General features: G+C 37.2%; 1 pseudogene; it reads left to right on the top strand.

Annotated features, from left to right (window-relative positions):
- The first annotated feature begins 829 nt into the window (after window positions 1–829).
- On the top strand, window positions 830–13,551 carry LOC149243285 (CBL-interacting protein kinase 2-like; annotated as a pseudogene).
- Window positions 13,552–16,795: the final 3,244 nt, after the last annotated feature.

The following is a 16,795-nucleotide window of genomic DNA, read 5'->3' as shown; positions in this document are numbered from 1 at the left end:
AATAAATGTGCAATCTATATTTAAATTAAAATAAGGTATAAAATATAATTTAATTTTTTAAATATTATTAATATATAAAAACTATAAAAGATTAGTTTTCAAAATAAAATTAAAATATAATTTATATTTTTAATAAATAAATATTTTATTAATATATAAAAAATAGAAAAAAGATTAATTTTTAAAATGAAGACAAAATAAAATGAAACCTTATCAGCATTAAAAACAAAATTCAAGTGTCATGCTAACATCACAGATTACCTAAAAAAAACAACAAAAAGTATATTCGCATATCATGCCCATTATCCATTGGACTAACCCAAGGCTGCAACCTGTCTCTGAAGGATACCAACTCCCAAGCAACGAGATCCGCCCCAACAAAGGAAAGCCGGGCAAAAAAGTTACTTGGAGAGATTTTGTGTATGTGGGACGGAATGACACGAGGATGAAATATATAGAAAGACAGGTGCCATGAATCGCAACACACAAAGCGTAAATTTATGCAAAGAGCCCAACATTATAGGTTGTCCCTCCCTCACATAATTCTAACGACTTAGGACTCCTAGATATGCTGGATATGTCCACACTCATGCTTTTCCACCCCCCGAATATTAACTGGATTTCAAAGGTTTATACTGCTTCTTGTCTTCCAGGCTATCAGAGCTCATGTACGCAGGCTATGCCGGGCTCTACCGGAACACATCTGGACTATGCCATGCACAATGGAACGGCTGCCAGAAAGCAACTTCATAGGCCTTATACAGCGAAGACGCCGCCTGTGCAACAGCTTTAATCCACATGGATTTATGATTTTAGTTTCGAGTTTGAGATGAAACCTAATATTCTAATGGAGAGGTATGAATTAGGGCGCCTGTTGGGGCAAGGGACATTTGCCAAGGTCTATCATGCCAGAAATCTCGAAACCAGCAAGAACGTTGTTGGGAATTTCTGATAATTCCAAACAAAGATGAACAGAGAGTAATGCTCTATTTTTTAACACAAAGGAACAAAAAATTGATTTTGCTGAAGACAGAGTTTTACACACACAAAAGATTTTTGTTCATTAATGAGACTAACTGTTACAAAAAAAACATCTTCCTCTCACAGAGGGATTTCACCAAGAACTCTTCAGATGCAGTCCCAAAAAAAACTTCACTGTCTCTCATGCAAATTTAACACACCCTATCTTTGCACTGCTGTGCAAAAAAAAAACTCTGTCTTTGCTGGAAAATACACTGTCTTTGCTTGAAAATTTCTTTTACACTACTGTGTGTAAAAAAAAATTCCTTACATTCGCATTGCTGTGTGTAAAAATTTCTTACTTCTTTTCATATGCGCGTTGCTGCTGCGTATTGCCCTCTTTTCATATTCAACAACAAAAAAAAAAACATGACATAAATTTTTTGTTTGACTTGTGCCGTGTAAAAAAATAATTACACCCGTGAATTAAAAAAAATGCTACACCTCCTATTTACCAACCACAATACATTTATATTAATTACATTTAACATGGCGATTTTTTTTGTTTTAACCGTAGATTACGGTTCTCTGCAATATCGCACGGAAGATCCAGGGACAGGCATTAGTGAAGTACCCTCACTCTCATGAGCTACCATAACCGTTGATCTTGCCCTCAAAAATCGGACGGCTGACGCAATTACCCAGAGGTCCCTTTTTACCGAACTTTACCTGCCGGGGAAAGTTGTTTTGGCAAACCACATGTTAGCCGTTGAATATGCTCGCTGCCCTTGGGGGAAAACGAGCATTCGGCAAAAGGTGGAGCGGGGAAAACTGGCGGCTTTGACCTGCAGTGGAAATTACCATTTCAACACTCCCCTTTAATTTCAACTGCTGGGTTATCAGTCATACCCAGAGATTTCCTTGAAAATTCAAAACTTTTCTGCCCCAATGGTTTGGTCAGAATATCTGCAACCTGCTCCTGAGTTCTGCAGTGTTGTAAAACAATTTCTCCATTGTTTACCAATTCCCTGATGTAATGAAACTTTGTGTCAATGTGTTTCATTCTCTTATGAAACACAACATTCTTGGATAATGCAATCGCTGAGCTATTGTCACAAAAAATCATGGTTCCTTTTACTTGCTCTTGGCATAAACTTCTTAACATTCTTCTCATCCAAATTGCTTAACACACTGCTGCTGTAGCTGCCACATATTCTGCTTCTGCTGTAGACAATGCTACAATAGGCTGTTTTTTAGAAGCCCATGAAATGGCTCCTGAACCCATGTGAAAAACATAACTGAATGTGCTTTTCCGATCATCTACACTTCCAGCCCAGTCACTATCAATGTATCCAATTAAATCTGAACATTCTGAAACAATATATAAAATTCCAAACCTTTTAGTACCTTTAACATACCTCAGAATCCTTTTTGTTGCCTGCCAATGTGCTTCTTTTGGCCTCTCCATGAATCTAGAAATCAAACTAACAGCATGCATTATATCCGGCCTAGTTGCAGTCAAATACATGAGGCTACCAACTATGCTCTTGTACAAACTAGGATCAAAATCCTTGCTATTGTCCTCTTTGCTGAGTTTTAATCCCATCACTGTGGGAGTGATTGTTGCTTTGCTCTCCTGCATATTAAATCTTTCCAACACTTCATTAACATATTTTTCTTGTGAGATAAAAATCCCATTTCCATTTTTTTCTACTTCTATTCCTAAGAAGTATCTCAGCAAACCCATGTCAGTCATTTCAAATTCTTCTTTCATGACTGTCTTGAAATTTTCAATAAGATAATCATCATTACTTGTGAAAATAACATCATCAACATATAACACAACAATTAGTAATTTACCATCCTTTTCTTTGATGTAGAGGGTGGGTTCTCCCTCACACTTTTCAAATCCATTTTCCAGTAGATAGGAATCTATCCTACTGTACCACGCTCTTGGTGCTTGCTTCAGCCCATAAAGAGCTTTCTTCAATCTGCACACTTTGTGCTCTTGGCCTTTCTTTTCATAGCCTAGAGGTTGTTCAATGTAAACCTCTTCCATTAACACTCCATTTAGGAATGCTGACTTCACATCCATTTGGTAAACTTTCCACTTGTTTTGTGCTGCTATGGACAACACTGCTCTCACTGTTTCCATTCTAGCAACCGGTGCGAAAGTTTCTTCATAGTCTCTCCCATACTGCTGCTTATATCCTTTGACAACAAGTCTTGCCTTGTGTCTTTCTATTTTGCCTTCAGCATTACTCTTGGTCTTGTAGACCCATTTAACTCCAATGACTTCTTTTCCTTTTGGTAGTTCAACTAAATCCCATGTCTTGTTTCTTTCTATGGCATTGATCTCCTCATCCATAGCTTCTATCCATTTCCTATCCTTAATTGCTTCTTCAAAATGAACAGGGTCATCAACATGACAATATAAAGCAAACAAAGAGTTCATACCTTCATTTGTTGCCTCTTGTTCATAAATGTCACTTAAATTTCTGAACTTCTTACCTCTTTCATTTGATGTACAAGTGCTTGAAGAAGCACTTGAATTTCCTCCTTGTGGTGTGCTTGGAGAAGCACTTTCATTTCTCCTCAAGGGTGTCTCTTGCTGCCCTTGTGTTGGTGTCGCTGTTTGGGGATGTATTTAAGCTATCTCCTCATCATCTTCATCACAAGACAAATAGTTTTTAACATTCACTATTTTCTCTATGCTTCCATCCCAAGCTTCCTTCTCAATGAACTGAACATCTCTACTCACAATAAGCTTCTTGGTGGATGGGTTATACAATCTATAAGCTTTGGATTCCTCACTGTATCCAATGAAAATACATTTCTCCCCTTTGCTGTCCAACTTCTTCCTTAGTTGATCTAGAATGTGTGCATAAGCCACACATCCAAAAACTTTCATGTGGGTGACTCCTTGCTTTGTCCCACTCCATGCTTCTTCCGACACTCTGTTCATGACTGTTTTTGTAGGGCATCTATTCAAAATGTACGCTGCATAGTGTACAACTTCAGCCCAATAATCATTTGGCAAATGCTTTGCCTTTAACATACTCCTCGCCATATCCATGATTGTCCTATTCTTCCTTTCGGCAACTCTATTTTGTTGCGGAGTGTACCTTGTGGTAAACTGCTTATGAATTCCATTTTCTCTACAAAAACGTAGAAATTCTTTGGAGATATACTCACCTCCTCTATCAGTTCTTAGAACTTTGATATGTAGCCCACTTGAAATTGCAAAATCTTTCAAACACTTCACTTTTGTTCTTCAGGAAATAAACCCAAGTTTTTCTAGTAAAATCATCAATGAATGTTAGTATATAGTGGCTGCCTGCAAGTGATGGAGTTTGCATCGGTCCACATAAATCTGAGTGGACAATCTCTAAGGGTGATTTTTCCCTTATGCTTTTCCCAGATGGAAAACTTTCTCTGTGTTGTTTCCCCAAGATACAACCTTCACAAAGGTTGTCTGGTTTCTCTATCAATGGTAATCCTCTTACCATTCCTTTTCTATTCAACAAGTTAAGACCTCCAAAGTTGAGATGTCCAAATCTCAAGTGCCACAACCAATTTTCATCCTTTGGTTCGCTTTGGAAAGCCTCTTGTGTCACTGCTGCTATTTCTTCTCCATTTTTTAAATATGCTTTCATTCTGAGAGGGAACATCCTGTTCTTTGTCATCTTCACTTCAGCAATACATTGTTTGCTGGGTATTTTATCCATGATGGTGCATATATCATCCACAAAGAAAACGTTGTACCCCTTTTGAATAAGTTGTCCAACACTTAAGAAGTTACATTTCATTCCAAGAACATAATAAACATCTGTTATGGTTTTCTTTTCACCTTTCTTTGTTAAGACATTTACTTCTCCTTTTCCCATAACAGAAACTTTACTATCAGTCCCTAGTGTGACTTGTGACTTCACACTTTGATCTAACATAGAAATAGGGCTATGTTTCCTGTCATATGGTTACTGCAACCAGAGTCTAGAAAACATACATCTTCACTCTTTTCTTCAGCCATATTACAGGCTAAAAACAAATTATCTTGGCTAATATTTTCTCTAGTGAAATTTACACTAGTTCTATTACTCATATCATGCTGCTTCTTCCTACATTCATTTGCATAATGCCCATATTTTTTACAATAGTGACATTGGACATTGGATTTATCATACCTTTGTCCTTGAGCATGATGTTGTCCACTTTGTTGGCTGCTACCTTGGCCTTGGTTCTGATTAGGATTGTTGCCTCTTCCTTGAGCATTTGCTGGACTGTTTCTTCCACCTCTGTTTTGGCTTCTGCCTCTTCCTCTCTTGCTTCCTCTACCTTGACCTCTTCCTCTTCCAAAGAACATCTGGGTCTTAAAGGCATGCTCTAGAGATGAGTTTTCATTTCTACTCAATCTCTCCTCATGTCTTATCAGTGATGCATGTAGTTCATCAACTAAGAAGTTTGTGAGATCCTTTGTCTCTTCTATGGTGGTGACAATCACATCGAACCTTGAGGGTAGGATCATCAATAGTTTCTCCACAATCCTCCTTTCTTCAAGAATCTCTCCATGAGACCTTATCTGTGTGACCAGACCAATCACATGTGTGAAGAATGAGTCAATATTATCTGACTCCTTCATGCAGAGAGTCTCAAAGTCTCTCCTCAGCAACTGTAGTTTTGTTGTCTTCACTTTCTCCATGCCTTGATAGGCTATCTTGAGAGTTTTCCATGCTTCTTTGGATCTCTTAGCTACTGCTATCCTTGGAAACGCACTCTCATGCACTGCTTGATACAAAAAGTAGAGGGCCTTAGAATCCTTCTTCTTATTGCTCTTCAAAAGATATTTCTCTGCCTGAGTTAAATTATTAAACTCATTTTCATCTGTTGGTTCTTCAAAACCATCTTCAACAAATTCCCATAAGTCTTAGGAAGCAAGCAAAGCTCTCATAGTTATTGCCCAATAGTCATAGTTTTTTCCATTAAATTGTGGGAGCTGAGTATTACAGATACCCATGCTAGTGCTGGCTCCAGCCATTCTTGCACTCTTAACTATGCTTCAAAATACTTGACTGTGTATTTAAAGTAACTAACTGTTTTCAATAGTAATCACAAAAACTAACTTGAGAAATACCTTGGATTCCTTTTGACTGAGTCTTCACTCTGCTGGAGAAGCTACTGCAACAAGAAATCCTTCCTTCAGCTTCTTTGACACCTTCAAAGAGCCTGGACAAGCTCTGATACCATGTTGGGAATTTCTGATAATTCCAAACAAAGATGAACAGAGAGTAATGCTCTGTTTTTTAACACAGAGGAACAAAAAATTGATTTTGCTGAAGACAGAGTTTTACACACACAAAAGATTTCTATTCATTAATGAGACTGGCTGTTACAAAAAAAACATCTTCCTCTCATAGAGGGATTTCACCAAGAACTCTTCAGATGCAGTCCCAAAAAAACTTCACTGTCTCTCATGCAAATTTAACACACCCTATCTTTGCACTGCTGTGCAAAAAAAAAGCTCTGTCTTTGCTGGAAAATACACTGTCTTTGCTTGAAAATTTCTTTTACACTACTGTGTGTAAAAAAAAATTCCTTACATTCGCATTGTTGTGTGTAAAAATTTCTTACTTCTTTTCATACGCGCACTGCTGCTGCGTATTACCCTCTTTCATATTCAACAACAAAAAAAAAAACGTTACATTCTCAACAAAAACAATAGAACATGACTTTTTTGTTTGACTTGTGCCGTGTAAAAAAAAATTACACCTGTGAATTAATAAAAATAAATGCTACACCTCCTATTTACCAACCACAGTACATTTATATTAATTACATTTAACACGGTGATTTTTTTTGTTTTAACCATAGATTACGGTTCTCTGCAATATCACACGGAAGATCCAGGGACAGGCAGCAGTGAAGTACCCTCACTCTCATGAACTACCATAACCATTGATCTTGCCCTCAAAAATCGGACGGCTGACGCAATTACCCAGAGGTCCCTTTTTACCAAACTTTACCTGTCGGGGAAAGTTGTTTTGGCAAACCACGTGTCAGCCGTTGAATATGCTCACTGCCCTCGAAGGAAAACCAGCATTCGGCAAAAGGCGGAGCGGGGAAAACTGGTGGTTTTGACCTGCAGTGGAAATTACCATTTCAACAAACGTTGCCATTAAGGTAATGGACAAACGAAAAATCCTCGAGGTTGGGATGAGCGGGTAGATTAAACGGGAAATTTCTATAATGAAATTGGTCCGACACCCCAACATCGTTTGGCTTTACAAAGTCATGGCGAGCAAGTCCAAGATTTATATCATCATGGAGTACGTTAAGGGCGGCGAGCTGTTCAAGTGGGTTGCCAAAAAGGGAAAATTGAAAGAAGAGGAGGCGAGGAAGTATTTTCAACAATTGATCAACGCGGTGAATTTCTGCCACAGCCGAGGCATGTACCACCGGGACTTGAAGCCAAAGAACTTGTTATTAGACGAGAACGAGGACATGAAGGTCTGCGACTTTGGGCTCAATGCACTGCCGGAGCAATTTAGACAGGATGGGCTTCTCCACATGGCATGCGGAATGCCGGCATACGTGGCATGGAGGTCATAACGATGAAGGGCTACGACGGTGCCAAGGTCGACATGTGGTCATGTGGGATCATACTATTCATGCTCAGGGCGGGTTACTTACCATTCCAGGATGCGAATCTGATGGCACTGTATAAGAAAATCTACAAGGGCGACTTCAAGTGCCTGCCCTAGTTCTCCTCCAACCTTCGACTGCTAGACCACAATCCCCAGACGAGGATCACCATTCCTCAGCTCATGGAGGTCCCCTAGTTCAGGCTGGGCTTCAAACCCCCACAAGCCCACAATGTCGATGTCGAGTCCGCGTTCTTTGTTCTAAAGCCAGCGTGCTTCAACGCCTTCGACATAATCTCCCTGTCGTCGATGTTCAATCTATCAGGGCTGTTCGAGGAGAAGATCGTGAAGCGGGAGTTGTGGTTCACATCAACTCAACTGGCGTCAACCATTGATGGGAATTTCTGGTAATTATAAACAAAATAAACTGAACAGAACAATGCTCTGTTTTAACACAGCAGAAACTAAAATTGTTTTCTGGGAAGAACAGAGTGTTTCACATGCACAATAAAAACTTTGTATTCATTAATAAAAACAACTGTTGTTACAAATTTCTTCCTCTCACAGAGGGATTCTCCAAGAACACTTCAATTCCACAAAAATTAATTTACTTTGTCTCTCCTGAAGAATTTTACACTGCTGTGTGTAAAAATTTCTTCATATTACAATGCATACAAAAAAAAACTTCCTTCGTGCTTTCACGCTTCTGCGTATACCCTTACATTACATATACAACCACAAAAAAAGCATTCCCTTCACGTTGCTGCGTACTCCATATTACATATTCAACGAACAGCTTACATTCACGTTGCTGCGTGTATATTTCATTTCATGTTTTACAAAACAAAATAGGGCAATACTTCACCTTCGCACTGCTGCGTGCTTCCCTTGCATTACAATGAACAAGACAAAAAAATGATATTACATACCTCTTGGACCATACTCCCGTAAAATAAAATACAATAAAATTAAAGACTTTTACCAACAATCTACCAATCACATTTAAATTTCATTTAATTGCTTTACTGACAGATTGGCAGTCAAACAAAAATTTTACTTCACGTCAACTCCATGGTGCAGGCTTGTACAGAATCGTTGATCAAATCTTATGGCTGACAGACAATATCGCACGGCTCTACTTACCGACCTTTATGCTCTGGGGAAAAAGCTATTTTGAAAATCTGTTGTGGATACGCGTCAGATGGTGAATGTGATTGCTGTCGTTTGAGAAAAACCACCGCTTGGTGAAAGGCGATGCGGGGAACCCATGGCGGTTTTCTAAAATGATAACGCGGCAGGGGAAATTAACATTTCAACACTCCCCTTTAATTTCAACTGCTGGGTTATCAGTCATACCCAGACACTTCCTCAAAAACTCAAAACTTTTCTGCCTATTTGTATTAGCTTTCCTTTCATCGCTTTTACTGTTGTGCCCAGGTACTCCAATCAATCTCGTGCCACAAAACTGTGCCTGGTTACTGTTCTAGAGAATAAGAGTACTGTCTTTGCAGTTGGCTATATCCATTGGGGCATGATCTACACTTGTGCTTTCTGGGAAAATCAGTGGGTCATTTGCTCTCAGTTCCTTAGATGTTCCTTCAGATGACATAGCAGCTGCAAAAGTATTCTGATCATTATGTAATATCCTCTTTCTCTCTGCCTCAGACAAGATTTCCAACCTTTGCATCTCCAAGCTATCCTGCAACCTTTTCTTCTCTACTCTTATGGCAGATTTAATTCCATATCTCTCCCCTATAAGAAGATCTTCAAGGGACTTCAATTCCTTTCTCCCATTCATGGGAAGAATGACTTCCTTTCCTTTTGGTAGTTCAACTAAATCCCATGTCTTGTTTCTTTCTATGGCATTGATCTCCTCATCCATAGCTTCTATCCATTTCCTATCCTTAATTGCTTCTTTGAAATGAACAGGGTCATCAACATGACAATATAAAGCAAACAAAGGGTCCATACCTTCATTTGTTGCCTCTTGTTCATAAATGTCACTTAAATTTCTAAACTTCTTACCTCTTTCATTTGGTTTACAAGTGCTTGAAGAAGCACTTGAATTTCCTCCTTGTGGTGTGCTTGGAGAAGCACTTTAATTTCTCCTCAAGGGTGTCCCTTGCTGTCCTTGTGTTGGTGTTGGTGTTTGGAGATGTATTTCAGCCATCTCCTCATCATCTTCATCATGTGATAAAGAGTTTTTAACATTCATTGTTTTCTCTATGCTTCCATCCCAAGCTTCCTCCTCAATGAACTGAACATCTCTACTCACAATAAGCTTCTTGGTGGATGGGTTATACAACCTATAAGCTTTGGATTCCTCACTGTATCCAATGAAAATACATTTCTCCCCTTTGCTGTCCAACTTCTTTCTTAGTTGATATGGAATGTGTGCATAGGCCACACATCCAAAAACTTTCATGTCGGTGACTCCTTGCTTTGTCCCACTCCATGCTTCTTCCGGTACTCTGTTCATGACTGCTTTTGTAGGGCATCTATTCAAAATGTACGTTGCACAGTGTACAGTTTCAGCCCAATAATCATTTGGCAAATGCTTTTCCTTTAACATACTCCTTGCCATATCCATGATTGTCCTATTCTTCCTTTCGACAACTCCATTTTTCCGCGGGGTGTACCTAGTGGTAAACTGCTTATGAATTCCATTTTCTCTACAAAAACATAGAAATTATTTGGAGATATACTCACCTCCTGTATCAGTTCTTAGAACTTTGATATGCAACCCGCTTTGGTTTTCTACAAGTGCTTTGAAATTGCAAAATCTTTCAAACACTTCACTTTTGTTCTTCAGGAAATAAATCCAAGTTTTTCTAGTAAAGTCATCAATGAATATTAGTATATAGTGGCTGCCTACAAGTGATGGAATTTGCATCGGTCCACATAAATATGAGTGGACAATCTCTAAGAGTTCTTTTTCCCTTATGATTTTCCCAGATGGAAAACTTTCTCTGTGTTGTTTCCCCAAGATACAACCTTCACAAAGGCTATCTGGTTTCTCTATCAATGGTAATCCTCTTACCATTCCTTTTCTATTCAACAAGTTAAGACCTCCAAAGTTGAGATGTCCAAATCTCAAGTGCCACAACCAGTTTTCATCTTTTGGTTCGCCTTGGAAAGCCTCTTGTGTCACTGCTACTATTTCTTCTCCATTTTTTAAATTTGTTTTCATTCTGAGAGGGAACATCCTGTTCCTTGTCATCTTCACTTCAACAATACATTGTTTGCTGGGTGTTTTATCCATGATGGTGCATACATCATTCACAAAGAAAACATTTTACCCCTTTTGAACAAGCTGTCCAATACTTAAGAGGTTACATTTCATTCCAGGAACATAATAAACATCTACTATGGTTTTCTTTTCACCTTTCCTTGTTAAGACATTTACTTCTCCTTTTCCCATAAAAGAATCTTTATTATCAGTCCCTAGTGTGACTTGTGACTTCACATTCTGATCTAACATAGAAAACAGGGCTATGTTTCCTGTCATATGGTTACTGCAACCGGAGTCTAGAAACCATATATCTTCACTCTTTTCTTCAGCCATATTACAGGCCAAAAACAAATTATTTTGGCTGATATTTTCTCTAGTGAAATTTGCACTAGTTCTATTATTCATATCATGCTGCTTCTTCCTACATTCATTTGCATAATGCCCATATTTTTTACAATAGTGACATTGGACATTGGATTTATCATACCTTCGTCCATGAGCATGATGTTGTCCACTTTGTTGGCTGCTGCCTTGGCCTTGGTTCTGATTTGGATTGCTGCCTCTTCCTTGAGCATTTGTTGGACTGTTTCTTCCACCTCTGTTTTGGCTTCTGCCTCTTCCTCTCTTGTTTCCTCTACCTTGACCTCTTCCTCTTCCAAAGAACATCTAGGTCTTAAAGGCATGTTCTAGAGATGAGTTTTCATTTCTACTCAACCTCTGCTCATGTGTTATCAGTGATGCATGTAGTTCATCAACTGAAAAGTTTGTGAGATCCTTTGTCTCTTCTATGGTGGTGACAATCACATCAAACCTTGAGGGTAGGATCCTCAATATTTTCTCCACAATCCTCCTTTCTTCAAGAATCTCTCCATGAGACCTTATCTGTGTGATCAGACCAATCACATGTGTGAAGAATGAGTCAATATTATCTGACTCCTTCATGCAGATATTTTCAAAATCTCTCCTCAACAACTGTAGTTTTGTTGTCTTCATTTCTCCATGCCTCGATAGGCTATCTTGAGAGTTTCCCATGCTTCTTTGGATCTCTTGGCTGCTGCTATCCTTGGAAACACACTCTCATGCACTGCTTGATACAAAAAGTAGAGGGCTTTAGAATCCTTCTTCGTATTTCTCTTCAACAGATCTTTCTCTGCCTGAGTTAAACTATTAAACTCATTTTCATCTGCTGGTTCTTCAAAACCATCCTCAACAAATTCCCATAAGTCTTGGGAAGCAAGCAAAGCTTTCATAGTTATTGCCCAATAGTCATAGTTTTTTCCATTAAATTGTGGGAGCTGAGTATTAAAAATACCCATGCTAGTGCTGGCTCCAACGATTCTTGCACTCTTAACTATGCTTCAAAATACTTGACTGTGTATTAAAATAACTGGTTGTCTTCAATAGTAACATAGAAAACTAACTTGAGAAATACCTTGGATTCTTTCTTGACTGAGTCTTCAATCTGCTGGAGAAGCTGCTGCAGCAAGAAACCCTTCATTCAGCTTCTTTGACACCTTCAAAGAGCCTGGACAAGCTCCGATACCATGTTGGGAATTTCTGGTAATTCCAAACAAAATAAACTGAACAGAACAATGCTCTGTTTTAACACAGTGAAAACTAAAATTGTTTTCTGGGAAGAACAGAGTGTTTCACATGCAAAATAAAAACTTTGTATTCATTAATAAAAACAACTGCTATTACAAATTTCCTCCTCTCACAGAGGGATTCTCCAAGAACACTTCAATTCTACAAAAATTAATTTACTCTCTCTCTCCTGAAGAATTTTACACTGTTGTGTGTAAAAATTTCTTCATATTACAATGCATACAAAAAAAAACTTCCTTCGTGCTTTCACGCTTCTGCGTATACCCTTACATTACATATACAACCACAAAAAAAAACATTCCCTTCACGCTGCTGCGTACTCCATATTACATATTCAACGAACAGCTTACATTCACGCTGCTGCGTGTATATTTCATTTCATGTTTTACAAAACAAAACAGGGCAATACTTCACCTTCACGTTGCTGCGTGCTTCCCTTGCATTACAATGAACAAAACAAAAAAATGATATTACATACCTCTTGGACCATACTCTCATAAAATAAAATACAATAAAATTAAATACTTTTACCAACAATCTACCAATCACATTTAAATTTCATTTAATTGCTTTACTGACAGACCGGCAGTCAAACAATAATTTTACTTCACGTCAACTCCGTGGTGTAGGCCTGTACAGAACCGTTGATCTAATCTGACCGCTGACAGACAATATCGCACGGCTCTACTTACCGACCTTTATGCTTTGGGGAAAAAGCTGTTTTGGAAATCTGTTGTGGACACGCGTCAGATCGTGAATGTGATCGTTGCCGTTTGAGAAAAACCACCACTCGGTGAAAGGCGGTGCGAGGAACCCATGGCGGTTTTCTGAAATGATAATGCGGCAGGGGAAATTAACATTTCAACAACCATAACATCAAAACTGGAGGAAATCGCCAAAGCGTTGAGATTCAGCATCAAGAAGACCGAGGATTGTAAGATCAAGCTCCAGGGTTCGAAGCTGGGGCTGAAGGTTCAGTTTTCTATCGATGCTGAGATTTTCAAAATCACACCCTCGCTCTTTATGGTGCAGCTTCACAAGACTGGGGGAGATACACTGGAGTACAATAACTTCTGCAGCCAAGAGCTGAGACCGGCTCTCAAAGACGTTGTCTAGATTTGGGATGGCAATAGTCAATAGAGCATAACGTATATCGTCTGAGCTATGGTCTAGCAGTGCATGTGTGGCAGTTTTTATTACACAGGGATGGTGCCTTGGACATTGCCTAGGGAATTTTCCGAATGATATGGTTCAAAACTCATTGTTCATTAACTTAATTAATTCAGAGAGATCCCTGAGTGGGGCAGGTCCTTCGCACAGACAAAGTTGAACTTAAATTGTTTGAATTTTTCAAATCTTCCCATCAGAGAGATTCCCATGTGGTGGAGATCCTTGGGACAAGCAAAGTTGAAGCTTAAATTGTCTGAATTTTCGAATCTTTCCATCTCTTGAAAGGCAGATTCTCTTAAAAAGTGTTTCCTTTAAGGACATTGCCTTCCACATCTGTCTGGAGCCAAATCATATCTTCTGAAATTGATCATTCATTAACAGTAGTTCCAGCAGATCGATCAGGCCGGGCCACTCCAGAATCTCTAAGGACGGATCGATTCCGCAAATGTTAACATGCGTTGATTCCTTATACAGAGTGGTGGTATGACAGAGAGATACTCTCTCCATGTAAATAGCATTGTATACATCTACCATTCACCGAAAAAGTGAAAAGGTTTGAATTGCATACCATTACTTAATTATTGAAAATTATTAATGTCAACACAAAAAGTCAGTTAATTAAAAATTAATTAAATTTTAAGAGGATGGTATTACTTCATTATTCAAAATTATTAATGGAAAGACAGATAGTTAATTATAAGTTAGATTTCAAAAATTTCATGATCATTGTAGCACATAAATATAATATAATTTTGAAAATATTATATAATATGATATAATTTTATTTTTATTTTTTATATATTTAATATAACATTATAAGTTCTTTTCCATATTCATGTAGTTAATATTTTTTAATATAATATTTTTTTCTAATTATAATAAAAAAATATAAATTAAAATAATATTATTACTTTTTTCTTATATTTATTAGAGTGTTATATATATCTTATTTAAATTTCAAAAAGATCATAGGTATAGACAAATTGTTAAATGATGTATCATTATAAGATGTCCACATCTTTATAGTAGAAAGTCATATTCGAGAATGTGTCTCTAATCCTAAGATGTCTGGATCTTTATAATGGAAAGTCATATTAGAGAATGTGTCTCTGACCATATTCTATAACCATGTTTTTTTATTATGTTTTCGCAAAACCAGAAATCACCTCCATATTATCTTAAAACTTTATTCAATCAAATTCCGAGTGGTTGGTATTATGATCATTTTGTAAGATGTCATCTTCTTCCCACCTTCCATTGACTAAATTGAGCAGTATGGTTATAGTATAGTATTGTGAGTTACATTTTTGTTTTTGTTACAATAAATCTAACGAGTTTGTACTTTGTAGTAGATTATTGTGTTTCAGAAGGGGAGGCCTTTTGTAAGGATATCCCAATGAAAAAACGGATGGATGATGATTTGGTGTTGTTTCAATTGAAAATTTTGAAAAAATATATCCCAGTGTAAAAAATGATGGAGGGTGATTTGGTGTTGCTTCAATTGAAAAAATATAGATATTTGAACCCAATAAATTCAAATCTTAAATTTCTAAGGGCCTTTGAAACTCCCACAAATGGTAACATGATAAATATTAAATCAGTAATGTCAAAATCTATGCTAATTAATAAGAGGCTTGATACTTAATAGGCATATGTAATGTGTTCATGCTCACCCTCCAGTAGAAGATGATAATTATCATCCGTGTCATGAAAAAATTGATTGACAACTGGAGATATGCTACAGGAAACCAGAGACTTGCAAGTAATTATTTAATTAGGCCCCCACTCCTCTGATTTCAGTCTTGTTTGGTTTAATTCAATATTTCAAAAGTTCAATTCAATATACTAGATCCCCAATTCCTCTTAGTGTCGATCACATGTATTTTAATTCAATATTTCCATAATTCAATGTAACATACAACATTAGGCCATTCTTCTTATCTCAATCAAAACTTGTTTTAGCTAACAAAATAGGAGATTCATGGTTTCAATAGGTCTAACTGCATACTATATGCTAGACAAAAATGGCCAATAGTCGGACCTAATTAAGCATCCCTAACTTCAGGAGAAAGATCTAACGAATGAACCTGTTTTAATTTGATTGAAATACCTTGCTATGTTTGTGTTGAGGATGGACCTTGTTTGCAAGGTGACCTAGGATCAAATCTCTTAGAGGTTGTTGAGCCCGTGCTAGGAGGAGCAGACATGCTAAAAATCCAGTGATTTTTAGGGCTAGTGTGGCCGAGGTTGGGTACGATCCTTGGGTGACTTTGATGGATAAATAAAATACATATTGCTTAAGAAAATAAAATTCCAAAATGTAAATTTTAAGTTAAATATAACATAGGCATAAATTACTAAATTTCTATAATATATTTATTAAAATCATTATATCAATTAACTCTTGTACAACCCTCATATAAATATTATTCATATAATAATAAATCACTAAATATATATAGCATATATTGCCCATAAAAATATTCTCAAAAATAATAATTATATAAATGTTTTATTATGTAATTTCAAATTGTATATTCCTTTCATTATATTGTGACAACCACGGTCATCCATGGTCAAACATAGTCCAATGTCCCAATGTGACAAAGATTGTTGCAATGTGACAAAGATTGTCTCAATATGAAAATCAACCATGGTCCAAGGTCGCATTGTGAAAAAGGCTATCTCACTATGAAAATCAATCATGGTCAACCATGGTCAACCTTGTCTATTTTAGGGTTTATAAAATCAATCATGGTCAACCATGGCCAACCTTGTCTATTTTAGGGTTTATAAAATCAATCATGGTCAACCATGGTCCAACGTCACATTGTGACAATCATGGTTAACCATGGTCCAACCTCGCATCACGACAAAGATTGTCTCAATGTGAAAATCAATAATGGTCCAATGTCTAATTATGACAACGATTGTCTTGATATGAAAATCAATCATAGTCAACCATGGTAAAGCATGGTCCAACGTCACATTCTAACAAAGATTGTCTCAATATGAAAACCCATAATGGTCAACCATTTTTATTTTAGGGTTTATAATATTTGTTGTAGGGTTTATATTATTCCCCTCGGTTTAATATTATTCTCTTGTGTTTATAATATCTTAGGTTTTTAGTATTAATCCCTTCGGTTTATTATTCTCTTGGGTTTATAATATTGATCATGGTCAACCA

The sequence above is a fragment of the Pinus tabuliformis genome, chromosome 8 (genome assembly GCF_031772625.1).
Source record: "Pinus tabuliformis cultivar Carrire ecotype Pingquan chromosome 8, CPIR1, whole genome shotgun sequence".
NCBI lineage: Eukaryota > Viridiplantae > Streptophyta > Pinopsida > Pinales > Pinaceae > Pinus > Pinus tabuliformis.
Note: the sequence above shows the minus strand (reverse complement) of the source record. Positions and strands in the feature narration are given on the sequence as shown.